Below are 22,926 nucleotides of genomic sequence, written 5' to 3'. Positions count from 1 at the left end.
CCATTTTTATCAGTCATTACAAAACAGAAAATCCTAAGATTGAACTCTTCAGTGTCTGTGAAATTAAAACTCTGAGATAATCTGGATGATCATCTCATATCCTCAAAATCAAGCAAGAACCAAAAAGTGTAACCCAAAAGAGAGTGACAAATATACATTTAAAAAAACACCTAGAGGTAGGCAGTGGAGTCTTGTGGTAACCTGCAACAGTCCTTGCTGGACAATGGGAACACACAATAGTAGCTGCTGCAAAGATTCTCCCCTCTCCCCCCTCAGATCAAAGGAAAACAGAGATCAGGGAAATGGGAGTGGAGTTGGATGTAATCACAGGAGATGTCTGGGAAGTGAGTTATCTACAATCTTTCAGTTTATCCTGCTTTTTTCTGAGAACTGCAGTTATAGTAAACAAAAGTAGCAGATCTAACATGCCCATTTTCGCTGAATCCTAGAAACACTGCTTTGTGCTACTCCAGTGGTCTGGATCCAGGGGATGGGTCTGTATTACCTGGTTGAAAATCCAGGTCTTTCTTCAAGTTATCTGCACTTAACGTAGCAGCAGAAACATAAACAAGATGGCTGTGGCCTCAGGATCTTTTCCTTCTGACTTGTATAGATGCACAGGGTAGGTACAGCCACAATCTATTTTAAGCATTCTTTTAGATATATTTCATATACTATAACGTTCACTTTTAATGTTTATGATTCAGTGAGGTTTTGGGGGTATAATTATAAACTTGTACAACATCACCACTATCCAATTCCAGAATGTTCTTATCTCCCTAAAAGTAACCCCATACCACACTTCCTTCTCCAATCAATCACCAGACAACCACTGATCTATTTTCTCTCTATGTATTTGCCTATTCTGGACATTTCCCATAAATAGAATCATGCAATATGTGGCCTTTTGTGTCTGGCTTCCTTCACTTAACATTTTCAAGATTCACCCATGCTGTAGTCTATGTTAGTACTTCATTCCTTTTTATCGTAAAATACTATTCCATTGTGTAACTATATCACAGTTGTTTATCCATTCATCAGTTGCTAGCTATTTGGGTTACTTCTACTTTAAAGCTGATATGAATAATGCTATTATGAACATTCTTGTAGCGTCTTTGCGTGGACATGTTTTCATTTTTCTTGGGCATACACTTAGGAGTGAAACTTCTGGGTCCACAGTAAACTGGTGTTTAACCACTGGAGGAGCTGTCAGATGGAAATCACTTCTGTTTTCTGATTTGTTTGTTTTGTGCTCATGGTTAAACCCAGGGCCTATGCACGCAAAGCACATGCTCTACCACTGAGCTATACACAGTCCTGGAAATCACTTTTTTAGTAACCTTTTCATTGAAGTAAATATCTATCCATAAAAATACAAAAATTATAAGTATACCTCTCCACAAATTTTCACAATTAACCAGTGCCGCAGTCTGGCTGGGCACAAAATAACCGAGCCCCACACAGCCTTGTAGGTTCAAAACAGGAATGCGTTTATTCTCCGCACTCACGCAAACGCCACGCAAACGCCACGCAAACGCCACGCAAACGCCACGCAAACGCCACGCAAACGCCACGCAAACGCCACGCAAACGCCACGCAAACGCCACGCAAACGCCACGCAAACGCCACGCAAACGCCACGCACGAGGCCTTCTCCCGGGACACACCACACGCACTTCCCCAACCAATGCGAACTCCCCAGGAATACGGGAGAACTCCAAAGTAGCAGGCCAAGGCGGACAGCAGGGGTCTAATATACAATTGAAAACACAGCTTAACATAACCATCATCATCTCAATGGCTTGATGGCGTCACCTCTCAACCACTCGTTCTGGCAAAAATGCCATGCATCATCCCTACTCGGCTGTGACCCTCAACAAACCAGCACTCAGGCCAAGGAAGAAAACATGACCCCAGAAGCCTTCTCATGGCCCTCCAATTCCTGTCCCACTGTTAATGGTAAACACTATTCTGACTCTCATATCATACATTCCTCTTGCTTGTTTTGGAACTTTATATAAATGAAATCTTTTGTTTCCAGCTTCTTGTGTTCTACATTATGTGGTAAGATCTACCCATGCTATTGAGTGTAATTACTATTTGTTCATTCTCTTTGCCTTATAAGTGGGCTGGCCAAGGGCCAGGTAGGAAATATTTGAAGATTTGTAAGCCATTTAGTCTTTTTTGGGTCTACTGAACTCCGAGTTGTCATTAAAAAGCAGCCAGAGACAGTATACAGATTAACTACTGAAGCTATATTTCAGTAAAACTATTTATGGCCATTAAAATTCAAATCTTATATAATCTCCACATGTCACAACATATTATTCTTTTTCAGTTTTTTTTTCAACATATAAAAATGCAAAAACCATTCTTAGCTCATGAGCTGTACAAAAGTAGGTGGTGACCTGGATTGGGCTATTCTATGTTATTTGACTATGGTAATAAACCTCAATGTACTACTCCATTCTGTTGTTGATAGATATTTGGGTACTTTTCCATTTGGAGACATTACACAGCATTCTGCCAACATATTTTACACCCACTCATAACATATTGTGACCTTCTACCTGCCCCTCTTCTCTCTCTGCCCAGCAGTGGCCAGGTGCCATAGGAACCTGACAATTTTTATGCCAGCATTCCTCTCCCAAATCAGACCATGTCATATTATTTGCTGATTTAACTAACCCCCCAGAAGACTTGGACAAATTTAACAGAAAGTTACAATTCAGATTCAAAGATGAAAAAGTCTCAATCTGCAAGGAAAGCTGGCCATCAGCAGAGTCCTCTACCAGAGTGAACCTGGGAGAAACTGCCACTAAAATCTCGTCTGAGTCTCCTGAGCCTTTCTGGCCACCTTTCTCCTTCCTGTCCTCTCAAAAAGGCTGAACTGATAGTCAGGGGTTAGTAAATGTTTCCCATAAGGGGCCAGATGGTAAATATTTTTGGATCTGTGGGTCCTATGGTCTCTGTTGCAATTTCTGCACTCTGCCATTATAGTACAAAGCAGCCACCATCAATATGTAAATGCAAGGGTGTGGCTATGTGTTAATACAACTTTATTTACAAAAGCAATTAAGGGACTGGATTCTGTGTGCAGACTGAGTTGTTGGCTCCTTGTTTATACCATAGCTACCTGTCAGGCTCCTGTTGGAGGAACCCGAGCTATCAGTACACTTACAACTCTTACCTACCAATAGGACCCAGAAAATCATCCTGATCCACTGGGACAAGTTAAAAGATAAAGAGCTATAGTCATTCCTCATAGAATTATTTAAGGGAAGGATGGCATCCCCGAAATGCAACTACTGGACATCATTAGCAACATTTCAACCTTGAAGTTTTGGAAAAATAAAAGGCAATTCCTAATACATACACACACACACATATATGCTGAGGTTTCTGAGATCCTACAATCTGAAAGATTTCTCCAACTAATCAGTGATCCAAATGCTTCCAGATTCCAGGTGCCTTAACTCCTTAATTAAAAAATAATCACACCATGGCTCTAACAAAGTATTCAAGATCACTGCAACTAGAGCTTGCCTGTAGTGTTGATGAACACCATGAACAGAACACTAAGAATTTTAGAACCACTAGCCTCAGGAGAGGACCTGAGAATATCAAGCTCAGAGGCAGGGATTGGTCATATGGCATCTAAAAATAAACACCCCAAAAGTTTCATTTCTTACAGATTTTCCAGAAGCTCCAATAACTCTTCACAAGCAGTCTTTCAAAGCTCCTTTTCTTGCAACCTACGTGGACCACACAAGGTGCTGAGCTGAGGACTGATGTCTGCTGGCTGGCGGCTCCTGTAAAGGCCACGAGGCTGGGTGCCCCTGGGCTCAGAGGCAATATCATAGTAGCATATGGCCACCAGAGGGAGCTCCACTAGAGTCCACAGGTCAGCAACAACCTACAGGAGGACGGCCTCCATCTTTCTGCATCTAGGCTCCAACATTTAGCTCCTCCTCCCTACCCTGCCCTCTCATCTGTGCTCCTCCCCTAGGCTTGCCCGGCAGCCCCTACCTCAGGTTGCCACATAGCACAAGGCTCCAGTTCCACCCCAAGAAATGATCACCAGAATAATTCCCTCTCCAACCTGTGGCAGTTTCTCTGACACCTTCAGTGGTTTCTCTTCTAGCCTGCTCTGATTTATGTATACATCACCAAAGATACCTGCAACTGACAACTTTTAAACAGAATACTGAGCAACAGAATCCAAACATTAAAATACACACTATGTAACGTTCAAAAACAGTCAGAAGTAAACTATGCTTCTCGGGAATGCATAATTAGTGGTAAATCTACAAAGCAAATCAGAGATACAAGCATAGTAGAAGTCAGGAGAGTGGTTTGAGGGAGGAAGGGGGAGTGATGGATAGGGACAGAAGATGCCAACAATGTAAACATTTGGTCCTGACCTGGGTGGTAGGGTGGTGACACAGTTGTTTATTTTACAATTATTTAAGATATTCAGCAACATATATGGAAGATATATCTAAAATAAACACCCCAAAATGGCTGAAAGTAGGCCACGGGGGTGTGGGGGGAGTTCAGAGAACCTAAGCTCCACAGTCAAACATGGGTGCGCTATGTGCCCCCACTGAGCTGCCAACAGCCAGACAAGCTGGTCCCCAGCTCCTCATTTTCCACTCAGTTCTCTGAAACGGGGAGTAAACCAGAGCTTGCACAGAATGAGGATACTCTGGCCTACCTTTATTCAGACCATTAGTCTCTGTGCATACAACATGCCATGCTTAAGCCCTACAGTCCAGGACAAATTAATCACTGTCTTCAAATTATATAACAGAGCTGTGTTCTCTTAATCTGCTTGTGTGGATGGAGGCAAAAAAATTTGCCACAATGTTTGAGGATGTAACAAAACACTTCTTTATCTGCCTATTTGTGCTGCTCAAAATTGAAACATTAAAAGTGGAAGTTTAAAAATAAAACAAAAGAGCTCTACTTCCTGGCTGTCATGAACTGAGCAGCTTTCCTCTGCCATGATGTTCTGCCTTACCTGGGACCAGAGCTATGGAGTCAGCTGACCATGGACTAAACCTTTGAAACCAAATAGCCAACTAAAAAATGATCCAAGGAAGACTGCTCAGTGACAGAGCACTTGCCTAGCATGTGTGAGGCACTGGGTTCGATCCTTAACACCACATAAAAATAAATGAATAAATAAAATAAATGAAAAATGAATACATAACAATAAAATAATTATTTAAAAAAGAATGGTCAAAGGTTATTGCTTAGAAAAACAGAATAAAAGAGAAAAATAGGACACAGGTACACAAAAAGGGAATACAATGTGAAGACATGAGAAGAAGACATTGACCTACATGCAAATAACAGAGGCCTCAGGAAAAAACAACTCTGCCAACTCCTTGATCTCAGACTCCCAGGCTCCAGAATTGTGAGAAAATGAATTTCTGTTGTTTAAGCCACCTAGTATATGGGCTTTTATTATGGAAGACAGAGCAAAGTCCATATTATCTCCATACAATCTCCATATTATTTGTATTTTCTTTTTTCCTCCTAAATTTTAAGTAAATGAATAAATGTGTTTTATCTAAAATAAAAAAAAAATAAATACAAATGCTCACACACATTCTTATACACACATGTACTTACACACACTCTGACATACACAAACACACACACACACACACACACACACTCTTTCCCTTCCTTGCTAATAGGCAGACAACAGAAGGAGGTATATACCTGTGACTCTTTCTACAACTCCTTGCTCAGCAATATCCTATAGCAGGGATTCCTGCCACATCCTAAGGGTGTTAGGTAGGAAGCCTTGACCTTGATAACTTCACCCACAGTTGTAACACTGCCACATGACCATATGCATACAAACCACTCTGTATACATGGCTTTGTTGTCCTCACCCAATTTCTAGAGTGACTACTGCATCTAATGTTGCCGGTGCACCACTCAGATCAGTCCAAAACTTCTGGTAAATTCCAGCTGGTTTCCAATGGTATCCTGTGCCTGACAGCATTGTTTGAGACCCACAGAAAGTAACTTTATTCACATAACATGTCTGAAATGCATCATTGGAAGCAGAACTGATGTCAAAATATCTCCACTCTCCTGCCCCCTGAATTGGGTCATTTCCAGGCCTGTGTTTTGTACCTGTGCAGAAAAGACAATGTAGCAGGCCTGAGGCTGCTCTCCTTAAGAGGTCTGCTTGCCCTTGGCTGGCATCTGGGAACTTGGGTTTGGGAAGGGTTCCTGCCATTCTCAGAACCAATAAGAATGATTCACTGTGCCTAAACTGTCCAAATATGAATTATGCTGAGTGCCTGCTTTCCTTCTAAGAGCCTGGAATTTTGATACATTTTAGGCAGAGTGTGCCTAGGTAACCAGCTACTAATAAAATCCCTGGATACTGAGTCTCTAACTAGCTTTCCTGGTGGACAACATTTTGCAAGGGTTGTCAACTCACAGGTATAATGAAGCAAGCCCTGCATACCTCCAACTGGGTTCTCAGAAGCACATGCCTGGTTTCCCCTAGATTTGCCTTGTGCAACTTTTCCCTTTGCTGATTTGGCTCTGTATCCTTTCACTGTAATAAATCATAGCCATGAGTATGACATGCTGAGTTCTTGGGCCAGAGGTGATCTTGAGGGTCTTGAAATAGCAAGCATCATTTCCTAGAGTTTCCTAAATGCTGAGTTAAGCTCTGGTCATAGTTGCAGGAACAGCATTGATAGCTGATGGCTGCTTTCCCTTCCTGGTCTCATTTCCCTGCTCTGCCCCTAGGAGTCCCTGCACCTCCCCCAAATAGTCCTTGCACTAGAAACTTGGCCTCAAGTTCCACTTGGGAGACCAAACAAACAGGCAGCATCACATAGTACCACACATTTCTTCAGTTAGTTATACCTTGGCCTTTGTAAAACTCATGTGAGTGGGTTTTTTGTTTGGGGTTTTTTTTATCTCATAGAAATGGGCAAATCTTCATAACTAAGAGCCAGACAAAGAGTTTTAACAAATGACACCAAAAGGACAAACCCTAAAAGAAGAAGAATGGTTATGCAGTATTAATGGACAAAGCAAAACTTTTCCTCCAGGTAAGAATTCAGAGAATCTCCCTGATACACTTTATTGATAGGAATGGATGATCAGTCCCCCAAGAAAAAGAGCCAAGCTGTGCCAAGGCCTCTGCATCTAAAGGACAATCTAAGTACCAAAATGGCCTGTCACAAGCCCCCCAGCAGAACACTGGTGGCAGATCACTGCCCAGGTCAGTGGTTTTAAAACCTGAGCCTGTGTCAGCACTACCAGGAGGATGGGGCAGCTCCAGGCCCGGCCCCACCACATGTCAAGCTCCTGGCTTCAGCAGTGCTGTGCAGGGCCTCAGATTCTGCATTTTAGCTCCCAGGGAAGCTGATGTTGCTGCTCCGGGGCCCACATGCAAACTGGTAGTCTAGTATAATCTTTTATTCCCTCCTTACCTCTGGTTCTACTTCATGCCCTGTATCCTGTCCGTTGTGTTTAATGACAAATATTTTTCATATTGATCTTATTCATAAACTGCATTTTGTTGGAATAATAATTTTCAAACTTGCTTGCTCCTCTGTTTGGCTGTGAGCTCCTTGAGAGCTGAGGCCTGTTTTACTCAACTCTATTTACTATCTAGACCTTTAAAGAAGCATTTGCTGAACCCTGCTATGGAGTAATAATATTTACTAAACCCAAAAAGTTTAGCCAGCCACATGTACTATCTCTATTCTACAAAGAGTATAATTAATACTATATCAACCTATAGATATGCAACTCTATCAAGTAGTCAATCAGATGCTTTAGACATCTCTGCATGGGCATACTTAAGAATGGATATAAGAACAATGTTTTATCTGTGCACATAGAGAGGGCAAAATGACTATGGAAACTCAACTGGGGTCAGGAGACATGTAAAACGCACCATCATGAGTTTTATAATCTGAGCGAGGCATGTGTGAAGGGCAGAACTTGCTCTCCCCTACTGGTTCTGTTTCATTTGCTTTTTGAATTTATCTTGAGTTTTCTCTTATTATTTTTCACGCATGAAAAAAAAAGTTGAGCTGACAAATACAAACATCCTGCCAAGTGCAGCAACCAAGCATCCTGACTGATATCCCACCGCAGGCATTTGACACAAAGTTGCTGGGGCCAAGGGAATGGACTCTGAACCAGGAATAGAGGCTATAAGCGCCACAACCTGCCAGTTTCTCAAGCAATCCTCAAGACAAACCCCTCTTTGTTGTTCTCATGCAAGTGGAGGGAGGGGATCAAGAGGGAAGTTGGTTTTTAATTCCTTTCAAGGGGCCAGGGGTGTAACTAGGTGGTAGAATGTGGCTTAGCATGCAAAGGCCCTGGGTTCCATCCCCACCCGCCTCAAAATCCCTTTAAACTCTCCCAAGAAGTTTCTCTGAAATAAATTTTGATAAGCTAATCAGAAGATTCACTATAGAAAATGCTGTTCTACAGAAGAATTTGAACTACTAGACTATAATCCCACAGATACAAGAAGCTCTGTTGGGGCTGGAGCTGTAGCTCAGTGGGGGAGCACTTGCCTAGCATATGTGAGGCACTGGGTTGGAACCTCAGCACCACATAAAAACAAATAAATAAAATAAAGGTATCATGTCTATCTACAGCTAAACAATGAAATTAAATTAAAAAATAAAAAGACACTCTTTGAGCTTCAAGCCCACATGCGTGGGCATGCTCACACACATACATGCACACACCCACCCACACCCAGGCATATTGTAATCAAATTGTTAAAGCTAGTGAAAAAGAGGGTCTCTTAAAGCAGTGAGAGAAAACAAAACACATCATTTGCAGAGAAAACTATAGACTATACACAACTACAAAGAAGGATGAAACCCAGTCTGCACAGATCAGTCCCAAGCTATTGCATGAGGAGGGGACTACACAAGGCCATGAGGCAGGAGGTGAGGCCATCAGCGACTATCTAGGAGGCCAGCAACCACACCAGCAGAAGCCTGACACCACTTTTCTGCCTTGCCTGAAACCCCAGGAATGACAAATTAATTTGAGATCATGGAGTCTCACTTTTAAAAATGCAGATACGTTTAGGATGGTGAGGAGGTTTATTGGCCCCTTCGGGCCAACCCTCCAAACACCAGGCTGGGTTCCCCAGATATAAGATTATGAGGCATTGACAATGACAGGAGCCCCATGGTGGCCACCTGGCAAGGGGCCAAGGGCCACAGGACCAAAGAGAGTTTCAATAGAGAGGAAGGCTGGGAGCAAACAAATATCCAGAAAGGCATGGGAGAATTAAACTTGGCCTGTTTCATAATTTTGCCTGTAGCCACAAAGTGGAAAGATAGTCACTTCCTTTTTCCTCTTTCTCCTTCCTCCCTGGCCCACCTCCCTATCCCCCTCCAGCACTCTCTGTGCCCCTTCTACTATAGTCTTCCTCATATGAACTGGGTGAGCTGTTGTGGGCCATGGCAGGCTTCCCATGGCCCCAGGCTCACACAGCTATTTGTCCCATTTTGAAACCCAGCCGACTTGTTGGAAAGGAGACGAGGCCAACCTCATGTGGCCTCGGGTGACACAATCAACTCAGTGTTCTCACACCCTCACTCCACAGAGGATGGGGGCATGAGGTCTCTGTATTTCCAGTGCCAAGAGCCAACAATGTAGAACTTCCCCAGACACCCCTTCCAATAACAACATCGACAGCAGGATGCCAGGTGCTGTTCTAAGCACTTCACATGGATTAAGTCAGTAGGGCTCCTTACACCCTGTGAATCAAATATTGTCACCCTCAGGCCTATGTTACAAATAAGCAAACTAAGGCAGAAGAGAGGGTAAGTGTCACAGATGGTGAGTGGGGAGCTGGATCAAGCCCAGGCCCCAAGGGTCTTCTTCTACAAGGACCTAAGAGACCTCAGACCTTTAGACTTGGAAGCCACCTGCTTCCACTGAGAAGGCATTGGAGGGCCACATCTCTCCTACACTGTGTAAAAGAGCTTATGCAAGACATCTTGGTTACCTTCTAATCTCCCAAGTGGGCAAAGGTTCACACATCCACAAACAACACTGCTGTATTCATTTTCTAGGGCAGCCACAACAAAGTACCACATATTGGTGCCTCAGATGACAGAAACTATTGTCTCACAATTCTGGAGGCTGGAAGTAAATGATGGTGGGGGGGGGTCTCAGTAGGATCATTTGGATCATTTCTTTCTGAAGGTTCTAAGGGGAAGAATCTGTTCTAAGCCTCTCTCCTTGGCTTACCAATGGCATCTTCTCTTTGTGTCCTTGCATAGTCATCCCTCTGTGTGTGTGTCTGTGCCCTAATTTCCTCTTCTTGTAAGGACATCTGTCATAGTAGATTAGAGGTCCACCCTATTTCAACTTGGTTACTTCTGTAAATACCCTGTCTCCAAGTCAGGTCACTTTCTGAAATACTGAGGGTTAGGACTTCAGCATATTAATTTGGAGGGGGGCATAATTTGACCCATAACGGCTTCCAAAGATACTGCTGGAGGGAAATATCACCCATGTTCCTCCTCTCCTGGGACCTCCTCAGACTGTTGACCATTTTCTGACAAGTTTTCCTCCACTACAATCTATTTGCTGCTTACCTGTAGGCACCCCCTCAGAGATTTTAAAAAGTGTAAGTAGACACTCACGGCTGGCAAGTTTGTAAAGGTTACACCAGGAAGCATTAAACACAGTTGTGATGTGTCCTTCCTGTCCTTAGGCTAGCCACAGAGAAAAGAACAAGGCCATTGGAGCCAAGATAGAGGCTGAAATCTCAGTAATTTCTCAGGTTGGAGGAGAAAGGGTCACTGATGAGAGGCATAACTGAGCTAAGAAGAAAAATAATTCATTGTGGTTTGACCTCCTCTATCCTGACCACAAAGCCTCAGTCCAACCAGCGCCTCCAAGGGTGACACTGGAGGAAGAAAACAAGTTTCACATTTAGCCAAAGCAACCAGAAAGGAAGCTAGGAACTGAGAAGCACACAAACATGGTCAGGCCACAGAGCCCTGTGAAACTGCTGGGCAGGCACAAGTACAGGCAGTATCGACCACCAAGAGATGAGTCAACGTGTCCCCGTGGCCAGGTGAGAAGCAGGCCCCAAGGAATGGGCATAACAGGCCTCACTGTACTGACCTTGCATCAGCCAATCTCCAAGTGCAACCCCAGGCATACAAGCTGCCGTTGAGGGGTCAGATGTGGACACTGTCCTCAGGCAGAGGCACCCCAGGCAACTTTCAGCTCACCACCCTGGCTCTCACTGCTGGATTGTACCTGGCATGGGTCAAAGGGCCTGACCTAAGCCCTCCAGGACTCCCCTTTTCTGTAACTTCAGGAGGACTTAAAGTTACCTCCACTAGGGAAGGTTCTGCTCTCAAACTTACATTCAATTCAGCCAACAACAGGTCACCCTATTCTCAAGAACTGCCTCCTTGGCCTCCTACTCTTCCCACTGAATAGCACAACCTATGAAACAAGAGATTTCCTCTTTCATGAACTCCAGTGACAGTTCCTCAAGGTCATGAGCCTTGTCCATTTTCTTCTACAGGTACCCCCACCTCCTAGACTTATCACTGTCTCCAGTGGGGAACAATTTTGCCTGCCAGAGGACACCTGGCAATGACTGGAATTTTTGGTTGTCACAACTGTAGGACTGTTGTTATGTGCATAGAACTCAGGGATACTGATAAATACCCTACAGTGCACAGGATAGCCCCCACTACAAAGAATCATCCAGCCCCAAATGTCCATAGATCAAGCTTGAGAAACACTGACCTGGACACACAGCAAGGATCCAAGGAATATTTGCTGAATTAAAAAGTAATTAAGGTAGTGAATGAGCAAATGATTGGATGAATATTGAGGCTCATGACCTATGGAAATCCTTTAGCAGTTCTCATGATATGGATGATCTTTTCTCAGAACACTAATATATCACTTATTTTTTCATTCAATAAATATTTAATGAGTACCTGCTATGTGCTACATACTGTGCTTATAGAACTAAATAAGATAAACATGGCTTCTGTCCTCACAGAGTGTAGAGTAGAAAAAAGATCATTCTGTAAGGACATGAGACATCATGGTTATTCCACAGCTCTGTCAGATCAGTCATGTGACCTTGGGCCAGTCACTTGATTTCTCTGGATATCTATTCCTCATATGTAAAATATAAGGGTTGCTTTGATTTTAAAGCTCACTTCCAACAACTGAATTCTATTCATTTAATTAATCTTAGTGAATCTCTTCCTCTTGAGAGTGTTTACATTCATATAATACCATTACTATTGATTACAAAAGAATGCCTTAATCCACATGTCTATCAATCAAGAACTGGTTGAATAAATTACTGTACTGTCCCACAGTGGAACACACTGTGGGCATGCTGACACAAAACAGTCTCCAAAAAACAGTAGTAAGAGAAGCATGATGTATCAAATGCTCCCATTTTATCTCTAAAAGCACTATTTACAATAAAATTAGTGAATTACTACTACACAAAACAACATGGATAAATCTCAAAATCATGTTGAATGAAAGAAGCCAGATATGAAAGTACATGTTGTATGATTCCATCTATGTGAAGGTAAAGAATAGACAAAATCTATGCTGACAGAAATCAGAATGATGACTGCCACTTGCCAGATGGTTTGACTACAGTGGGATAGGATAGGATCCTCTGGGGTACCAGTAATATTCTGTCTTGATTTGTCATAATCAAGTCAAGAATCACAAGTTGGGGCCAGTCTCAGCAACTCAGCAACATCCCATCTCAAAATAAAAATAAAAAGGGCTGGGGATGTAGCTCAGTGGTACAGTGGACCTGGGTTTAACACCTAGTGCCAAAAAAGAAAAAGAAAAAAATGAAAAAAAAAATTCAGGTGAGGAATGACTAAACTTGTTTTATGATTTTAAGTCCTTATAACTGCCTAGCTTTCCTTACTGTTTTATATAAAATATGGATAAATAGTTTTATCACGGGCATATAAAAGCTTTAACTACATTTTATACCAAACCAACAGAAGAATGAATACAATTTTTTTTCCAATTAATGCTGAATTTTACTTAGGGAAGGTGTTTTGATCACTTCTCCCATTGAGCATTTGTAAAATATTTTATTAGTATATTTTCTTATTCTCTTAGATTATATGTGTATGGACACCCACCCATGTGTGTATGTGTGGTTTGTGTACAATTTTTTTGTAGATCTTATACATGCTTCTTGCAATGGCACATGCCTGTAATGCCAGCGACTTGGGAGGCTGAGACAAGAGGATCACAAGTTCAAGAGCAGCATCAGCAAATTAACAAGGCACTAAGCAACTTAGTGAGACCCTGTCTCAAAATAAAAACTAAAAAGGGCTGGGGATGTGGCTCAGTGGTAAAGTACCCCTGGGTTCAATCCCTAGTACCCCAACTCCCTTAAAAATTTATACATGCTTTTTTTAGGAGCTAAAAAAATGGACAAAAAAAGGTCAACTTGAAAATGTCAGACCAGGAAAAAGACTACTCCTTATATAACTTTATTCCTGTGTTCACTGCAAGCTTATTGTGTGTCTACAGCACTGTGTCTACAGCAGTGCTTGTGTTCTGAATTCTGTGTGGGTAAAGCCTCTAACTCAAGGCTTGCCCCTATTGCCTCTGATGGTTGGCTAAGCAATTGAAGAATTAGAGATTTAAAATCCTTTTTTTAAAAAAAAGTAAATTACTGATCTAGAGCAGTGGGTCTCAAAGTATGGTCTAGGGACTCCTTGGGGTTGCCAAGATACCTCACAGGGTCCATGATGTCAAAATATTATTATAATAATCTTTGTCTTCTTTCAAGCCCATTCTTTCATGAGTGCATAGTGGAACTTTCCAGAGGCTACATGATATGTGCTATTGCAGCAGTCTAAATGTAAAAGCACAACGTGTGAGAGTAATTCACTTGTCTTCAGCCATATATTATAAAGATTTTCCAAAAATGTAAGAAAAAAAGCCAATTATTGCTATCATGATATTTCATCTCAATTTCAACACACATTTTCAAAAAATAAGACTCTTTTCCACAAACACATGTATTAGCTATTGCTGTGTAATGAATTACCTCAAAACCTAGCAGCAGGAAGTAAAGAGGCTTATCTCACTGTTTCTGTGTCAAGAATCCAGGAGAGGCTAGCAGCCATCTCAAGGCTCAGCAGAGGCTGAGGGATCTGCTGCCAAGGACACTTATGCCACTGACAGGTCTTGGTTTGGGGATGGGTGTGGGAACTGTTGGACAGAAGACCTTGGGTTCCCACACCATAGGGCTGCTCATAACATGGCAGCTCCTTCCTTTGGTCCAATAGAGAAAAACATACCCAAGGTGGAAGCCATAGATTCTTTATACCCTAATCTCATAAGTGCCATCCCTTCACGCCAGCTATATCATATTCATGTGACTTGTGTGCCAGGTGCAGCCCAAACTCAAAGGGAGAGAATTATGCAAAGTTGTGGCTGCCAGGGGCAGAGGTCACAGGTTCATCTCAGAAGCTGCCTACCACACCACAAATCACCACACCTAATAAAATCAACACTAGTTTCCTAGTATCATCTAAGAGCCAGTCACATAAAACAGTTCCCATGTGTTCCCCCAAATGCCTCTTATATATATTTGTTCAGGCCAGGTTCCAATCAAGGGCTACAAGTTATATTTGACTATTCAGTCTCTGAAGTGTCATCTGATAAAGAATATCCCTCCTCCTTGTTCTGATTTTCTTTCATGATACTGACTTGTTGAAGAGACAAGGCCAAATGGCACTGAGAGAGAGTGCCAAGCCATTCTGAGGGCCACAAGAGTTTGGAAGGGCTGCTTTGGATATAGGAGAAGCAGCCTGAATGCTAAGGGCAGAAGCCTGGGAAGAAAATGGCCTATAAAGTGAATAGGACCAGCTGCTACATTGCCCAAGCCTAAGGTACAGCAGCCTTTTCTCACTAAAGGCCAACATTCTCGCAGGAGGGCTTTTCTAATCCTCACAGGAGACTATGGGGAAGGAAGGAAGAGCCAGACAGTGAGTGACCTCGCAGCAAGGAGATGCAGGGGAGAGGCACACTGTGGTCCCAGGCCTGGGGGATAAGGAAATATTTTCTGGCCCTTTTAAATTCATCATCCCCTCGCCCTATAGTAAACACATTCCACACCTTGCAACACTTCTGTCATCACTGCTACTTGTCTCCAGGGAGTTTCCCAACTTGCAGATCCTCTTATCACCTTCCAGTCTTCCCCAAACGCCAAGGAATCAGGATCACCAAGAACAGTGGTCCTATTTTATAGATTTGGCAACTGCTCTGAGAGATTAAATAATACAGACACAGATATCCTCATAAGTGGCCAAGCACACCTTTAGACACAGGCCCTGGACTAAAGCCTAAAGCATGTGACCATCACCACACTGAGGAACTCTCCAGGTTGCTGGTTCTGTGGGCAGTTTGTGTTTGCCTCTTCCTATCTCTATGAACATCACTACCATCCTGTCCTCACCACATCTGACACCAGCACAATATGTCATCTCTTCTCATTTCATCCTCAGGACACTTCTGAGTGCAGACTGTTATTGCCAATGTTGCAGACGAAGATGTGGCCTCTCAGCTGCTGGGTCTACCCCAGGTTGAGATTTAACCTGCATGGGGATGCATGCAGGGTCACAGTTTCAGCACACCTTGTCTAGAGGTTTTTTTTTTTCCTCCAACACTCTCCTTTTCTAATAGGCTGGACCTCCAATTACAAATGGCATACCAATAGCCTCCTCCTCCTCTTTTGACTGTTTCTGGAAACCCTCAGTACAAAAACATCTTCACTTCACACTGCATTTTCAATATGTTTAATATTATGAAAGGGAATCAGATTTTTGAAAGAGGATTCCACATTGAACAAATCATAGGAAAATAAATTCTGATTTATTGTAGCCAAAAGAACATTTAAAGATTACCTAGAGACTGGTGGTGTGGTTCAGTGGTAAAACACTTGCCTAGCACATGCAAGGCCCTGAGTTCACTCTGCAGCATCACAAAATAAACAAAAAAATAATAATCTAAATCAGAGGTTCTCAACCTGGGGGCAATGGAGTTCTCAGGTGGCATGTAGCAATGTCTGGTGACATTTTGGGTTGTCACAATTGACAGGAGGGAATTGGTACTGGCATATAGTGGGTGGGGGACACAGATGCTGCTTAACATCCTACAATTCACAGGAAAGTCCCCATGACAGAGTTATCAGCCCCAGCCCCAAAAGCCAACTGTTCTAAGGTTGAGAAAACCTAATCCCAATTCCTTTGTTACTCTCAAGATGAGAAAACAGGCCTGAACACACCAGGTGACTTGTTCAAGGTTACATAGTCAAAAAGCCAGAAGTGGAGTCCAGATCTCTATTAAATCTACTTGCATCACCTGCTTTGTTCTGCTGGGGAGAAGCCATGGTGGGGACCTGAGGAAAGTTCATTGTTTTTTTTTTTCTTCTTTTTCCTTTTAATTATGCTGTGGATTAAATCCAGGGTTTTGCACAGGCTACACACATGCTCCACCACTGAGCTACACCCTCCACCGACCTTTATTCTTATAGCCAACTGAACCAAAGGAAAAAAACTGCAATAAACAAATTACTGAATTACTGCAGTAACACCAACTCTAAAAGAACTCAAACTCTAAAAGAAATGCCTTCTTCAATTATCAATGAAAATATCACTGTTTTAGCAGTCCCCCAAGTTGCCTATGGGGCAAATTATTCATGGTGTGAGTTCCAATACCATTTACTGATGCCTCAGCTTCCAGAGGGGTCTGGTTTTCAGGAAAGAATGGCACATTCTTCTCCTAAGGGAGCCCACGCATGTCCTGGCTACAGACCAGGAGAAATGAATGTAAACAGGGTAGGGAAAAGTCCATTAAAATCCCCCCACAACGCTCATGCTGGAACTGAAGTCACCTGACCCACTCCATTTGTTGCTGAGTCATCAGGTCCCTGCCTTCAGCAAGCTGATTATTCAGCAAGGGGATTAAAAAGAACGCTGGAAATTCTTAGGGTTTGGTGTCATCTCCACCCTCACCCTCTGCTAAAGACCACTTTGTTCTTAGAGATGTAGCCATCTCTTACAGGCACTGGCATGCTACCTTTGGAAACTGCGTTTTATTGTATTCTATTTTATTGGATCTTATTATTTTTAAATCTACTGAAAACACTGGAAGAAAAAACACATTTAAATACTGGAACATTGCAAAATGCAAAACAATTTAGATAGCACATTTGGCCCTTAAATTGTTAACCAAGAAGCTGCCATTTCCCAGCAAGCTTTTGTTTTAAAAGACATGAGTCTAATTACTGAGAACATCCCCTTTAAAGAGAATTAATAAATGTGTTATTATTTAAGCACAATGACAGTGAAAAAATAGTTGATGGTTATCTTTTAAAAGCCCATCTCTTCCTTAGAATGCATATATTGTGGTCATTCCAGATTTTTCCCCTCCTGAACATGAGGTCCTGTCTTTCTGTCTGGCCCCTACCCTTTTTTGCTCAGTGTGGGCACGCCAAGACTCAAAGTCACGCGTGGACTTGCACCAGGCCACTCCCTGCCTGATGCATGCAGCAGCAGCTTGTAGCTGTGGGCAGCAGGCGCCACAGCGGGCAGAGGCCCCACTTTCTGTTTCTGGGGACGCTGCCAGGCTTTAGGCCAACCCTCTGGGGCTCCGCCTGCAGAGTCCGCACCACCGGGAGCCCCGGGGAGCGCGTCCGGGCGCCGAGCGCCCCTTACCTGCAGTGCCGCATCGCGCAGCGCGGCCGCCCACCTGGACAGCATCCTAGAGCATCCTTTCTTCAGCGCGACGGCTGTGAGCGCCGTGACGTCACCGGGAGGCGGGCTCCACGCTGCCACGTGACGCCTTAGAAGCTAGGAGGGGAGATCCGAGGAGGGAAAGACCTTGAATGCCTGGGGAAAGCAAGGAGCGGTGGCTTGAAAGCCTCGCTCTGACCACCCTCAGGGCATTCTGCTTTAAGTGTGCTGCTTCCCTAACCTTTAACGAGGAATTATGGAAGACAAACCACACAGAAGGAGACACCCAAATTATCACAGGCTCCAAACCTGTAAAAGGATTTCAAAATAACTAGCAATAGGAGATTATAGTGAAAGGAGACACAATTTAGTGTTTCATTTTAAAAACCGGCATTTATCAAATGCAGTAGGGAGATATTTTGTGCAAATCAAAATGATGCTTAAGATATAATATGCATGAACATACTTTATGTAGAGGTTCAATAATTCAAATCATATATCAAGTATTACATCAAACACTATCAAAGCATTTCCTTAAGGAATATTATACTAAATGCAATGATGAATGATGCTTCAATTACTCTCAATAGCTGCATTCCAATATTAATTTGTATTTGCAAAGGGAAAATAGTGACACCACATATTAATACTATTTACTAAAATAATTGATTATTTAAAATAAAGCAATATTGCGTGAGCAGAATTATATCGGTTTATTTCCTTAAATCTTCTGGTAAGGCATTTAATTTCTCAGGTATGAAAAATTTAATTCACAATAGTGGATTATTTCACATTTTCTAATTTTTATCACATTCTGAAGTGATTCATTTTACAATTACAAAAAATATGTACAATGTCAACATTTCCCATTCACAACTGAAACAGCCTTGCCTAGGAAGCTTTAAAAGATTCCAACTGTGATCATTTCATAAAGTTGAAATAGCATATTTCAAACTTAAGCAGTACACAATCTTTTCTTTCTCCAAACCTTATAAACATTTTTGAAATGTAAAAAGACAAAAGCAGAAATTGTTATTTATATTCCAGTTTCATGTAAATTAATTTGCTTTCACTTGAGTTTAAATCATAATTTTAACATTCCCTTCTCCCACACCCCTGAGAGAAATGTGAAATAAATTGTTTTACAAGCAGGCTAGAGTTAAAGAGTTAAGTTAACTTGCTATTTATTCCAGCAGCTTTCGTGTCCTTCTATATTTAACCTCGGCCCCTTTCCCACTATTCGCTCCAGATTAACCAACTTTCTCTTCGGACGTTCAATCTTTAATTTAGGAATAAATACAGCCCTTGCTTCTCACAGCGATCTATATTATTTTCAAGACTAGATTTTTTTTTTTTTTAAATCGACAAAGTGGCAGTGTGGCTTTCTCAGTCACTCCTCTCGTGTTTGTTTTTCTGAGTAACAAACAACTTACCTTTCGCTGTCAGATCCCTGAGATAGAAAGCTAAAATGCTACCCCGATCCGTCGCTCCTTTGGGTAGACGGTCTGATGCCAACGGAAACTGACAAGTTCATTTTCCTGCCAGAGGCAAATGTCGCTTTCAGCCTCAGGCGCCCAGAGGGCCCGGGAGGCAGGCTGGGAGCGTCACGTGCTCTACCCAACCACAGAGCCCAGCCCAGCCCAGCCGGCCTTGGTCACCTCTTGACTCCGCAGCTCCCTAATGCCAGTGTCATTCGCCCCCACCCTTGCTGCATTTGTATCCAAAGAGAATTTAGTCTTCCCATACAGGACGCGCCCCCGCCCCACGCCAGAGGCTGGGCTGCGTGAACGACTGGGACACCAATTCCCTGAATCCCTGGGGGGTGGGGATATACAATATGCCCCCCTGAGGCCAGAAGAGGACCAGGAAACTGTATTTACAGCCTTGCTTTGTGTTCCACTTGACTGAAATGACTAAATACAGGCACCTTCCTCATCCAGGGTGGTTGGGGTTTTTGTTTTTGCTTTCCCCAACAGGTTTGTTTCACCTTCTCTTTTTCCAGGTGATTGCTCAACTATTTAAAAAAAAAAAAAGTCACAACAAATAGTTTAGAAAAAGCCTAAACTAGGCCATGCAATTTTGAACAGAATGAAATAACTCTTCTAAAATCCCACCCTTGTCTATCAAATTGGCAAAGTTTAATACAACAAATAGGAACAAAAACAAACCTAACACCACCCTTGAAGAGGTAAATTGAACCATCTTTCTGGTAGGCCAGTTTAATAATTCCTTCCAAAAGCCTGCAAGTATGAATAATTTGACCAATTATTCTGGGTCCCAGACAGCTTTTGACATCATTTGCTCCAGCAATTTATGGCCAAGAATTTGCCTTGTTTGGGAGCAGAGAAGAAACAGGTGGGAAAGAATCAACTAGGGAAAGTTTGCTGCAATTATTTATGATCTCAAAGCACTGGAAGCAAGTTAAATCTTCAAAAACAGAAGATATGTTAAATTCTAAGATTAGAACAGTGTTTGTTTCTTTATCTTGTTTTACCTTTGCAGTGCTAGGGATGGAACCCCAGGCCTTATGCAGCAAAGCATACACTCTACTGAGCCACATACCCAGCCCCTAGAACAGCATTTCTTTTTTTTTTTTTTTTTAGAGAGAGTGAGAGAGAGGGGGACAGAGAGAGAGAATTTTAATATTCTATTTATTTTTTCTTAGTTCTCGGCAGACACAACATCTTTGTTTGTATGTGGTGCTGAGGATCGAACCCGGGCCGCATGCACGCCAGGCGAGCGCGCTACCGCTTGAGCCACATCCCCAGCCCTAGAACAGCATTTCTTAATGGGGAGTGATGTTGCTCCCTTTCCTCCAGGGACATTTTCAGCTGCCACCTTCAGGAACTGCTGGTGGGGGGCACAGTGCCTGGCTACTGGCATCCAGTGAGTGGAGACCAGGGACATTCTTAAACATGCTACTAAACATGCCCAGAACTGACTGCCCCATGATGGTGAATGATCCAGCCCACACTATCAATAGGGCTGAGGCTGAGAAGGCCTGGTTTAAAATTGGTTATGAAGTATAATTTGATGCCCCAAATATTTCATTTCCCAGCCATTTTAAACGATTCCCCATTGTATAATATGCTGGAAGCTCTGCTTCATCATAAATCCTTTTAACGTAGTTTTATTGGCACTTGAGAAGGATAATTACCTGTCTGTACATACACTAGCTCTGGGCCTCAGAGGCAGGTGGGAAACTTTCCTAGGTTTGTAATGCACCACATATGTTTAAAACAGACATTTTTCACCCCCCCTGTATTCATATAGCAAATGTATAGTGTACAAAGCACATTCATCTTCAGGATTATTTGATTATCTCAAGATTATGTTAACAGCAATATTGCAGGGTTGATGCTCTGTCCCCATTTTGCGGACAGGCTCAGAAACAGCCCTGACATCAGCCTCCTGCTCCCTGGCAGGAGCATGTTGTGGTTAAACTGAGTCCTACACTGGGTGCCTGGGTTTTTCCCTTGGGGGAAAAATGTTCATCACCGACTCTCACCATTTTATACCCCAATCACTTGCTCATATCAATCCTCAAGCTTGAAGGGAGCTGAATTTACCGGTTTTTGAAAGTCCAGCATTTAGCACTGCCTTGAGGACCCAATATTTGTTACACCAGAAATTAAATTGTCCCAAAATGTTCTCAGCCAAATATTAGCACCTTTAATGATGTACCACCTTGACTTGTGACATGACTGTTATAGAATATTACTGTGTGCTATTTTGCCAGGCTTCTGTAAAACTTCATTTTTCTTTCTGCAAAATAGGGGAGAAGAGGGAGAATAATCATATTCACCATTTGGGGGCATCATGAGGCTTAAGTAAACTATCTGGAAAGAGCAAGCTGTGCCTTGTTGGAACTTAAGATACAAGGAAAATTGTGTACCTCTATATACATTTATTGAAATAATCTCCCATACCTTGAACCAAGTGGAAAAAGTTAATAGACTGTAAAATCAAAACACACAAACTATATATAAAGCTCCATGTTGCCCAATTTATTTGCATGCCATTGTTAACTCATGTAAACCCACCCTTAAGGGATATGTGGGCCCTATAAGCCCAGGCTGGTTGGGAATGACTGTTATGTTTGTACAACAATGCATGGTTCTCAAACAACAACCTGTCTTTATTTTTAAATTTGATATTTTGTGCTTCATGAATTTTTGTATCAATTTTGGATTTAAAAAATAGTATGTTATCTTGATTACTGATGGTTTTTTTTTTTTTGGTGCCCTCTTAAATTTTGCACCCAAGACAAGTGCCTATCTTAACTCTTTCAAATTTCAACTCTGAGCATCTGGTAAATTATTCTATAGGGAGCTGGGGATATAGCTCAGTCAGTAGAATGCTTGCCTCACACACACAAGGTCCTGTGTTCAATCCCCAGCATCACAAAAAAAATATTATATAAATGGTGAGTCTATAAATCCTAGAGGTAAAGATCACTATTTCATCTGTCTTTGTGTTCTGAGCTTTTTACACCTGAATACATTGTCCCAAAGAAATGAATGAATGAATGAATTCCACATCTAGCTTGGTACTGTGCATATGGCCAACATCATAAAAGATTTGCCTACAGGGAGGTGGGTGTGGGGGGGAAGCACTGGGCTCGTTGTTAAGTGGTGGAGCGTTTGCCTGTCACATGTAAGGGCACTGGATTCGATCCTCAGCACCAGAAAGAGAGAGAGAGAGAGAGAGAGAGAGAGAGAGAGAGAGAGAGAGAGAGAGAGAGAGAGAGAGAAAGAGGTATTGTGTCCATCTACAACTTAAAAAAGAATTTTAAGATGTGGGGAAGAAGTAAATGACATGGAATACAAAAATAGCCTTTCCCAGGCATTCTAAGCTGCATTTATAGATCACAACAGACATCAGAAAGCTGCAAAACTCACACTATACTACACTGACATCTGTCTAAAGGGATAGCCTTGATTGATGTGACAAACAAAACTTTTAAAATCCCTCTGTAGTTTGCAGTGGAGTTGTTGCCCATCTAGGAAGACTGAGAAAAGATCCTGTGTAGCTCTCAGGGCTGAGGGAAATCTTGCTTCCCCCAAGAAATAATTCAATTTTTCCTCTCTGACAAGAAACCTGTGCCTCACAGCATCTCC

The 22,926-nt window shown here is 42.4% G+C and overlaps 1 protein-coding gene across 4 annotated transcripts in view; it reads right to left on the bottom strand.

Moving 5' to 3' along the window:
- Nucleotides 1-19,388, bottom strand: part of CLCN4 (chloride voltage-gated channel 4) — a 70,325-nt gene extending 50,937 nt beyond the window's left edge. For 2 of the 4 annotated variants that reach the window (XR_014019981.1, XM_081277057.1), the window contains exons 1-2: nt 19,240-19,388; nt 17,789-17,923 (exon numbers count right to left, since the gene is read on the bottom strand). The gene's annotated coding sequence lies outside the window, so the exon portion shown is untranslated. Of the gene's footprint in view, nt 1-17,788; nt 17,963-19,239 lie in introns of all 4 variants that reach the window. The other 2 variants (XM_081277058.1, XM_081277059.1) reach the window with 2 other exon arrangements.
- Nucleotides 19,389-22,926: the final 3,538 nt, after the last annotated feature.

Source organism: Spermophilus citellus (genome assembly GCF_964194105.1).
Source record: "Spermophilus citellus genome assembly, chromosome: X".
Classification (NCBI taxonomy): Eukaryota; Metazoa; Chordata; class Mammalia; order Rodentia; family Sciuridae; genus Spermophilus; species Spermophilus citellus.
The sequence above is the reverse complement of the archived record's forward strand: the minus strand, read 5'-3'. Positions and strand labels throughout refer to the sequence as shown.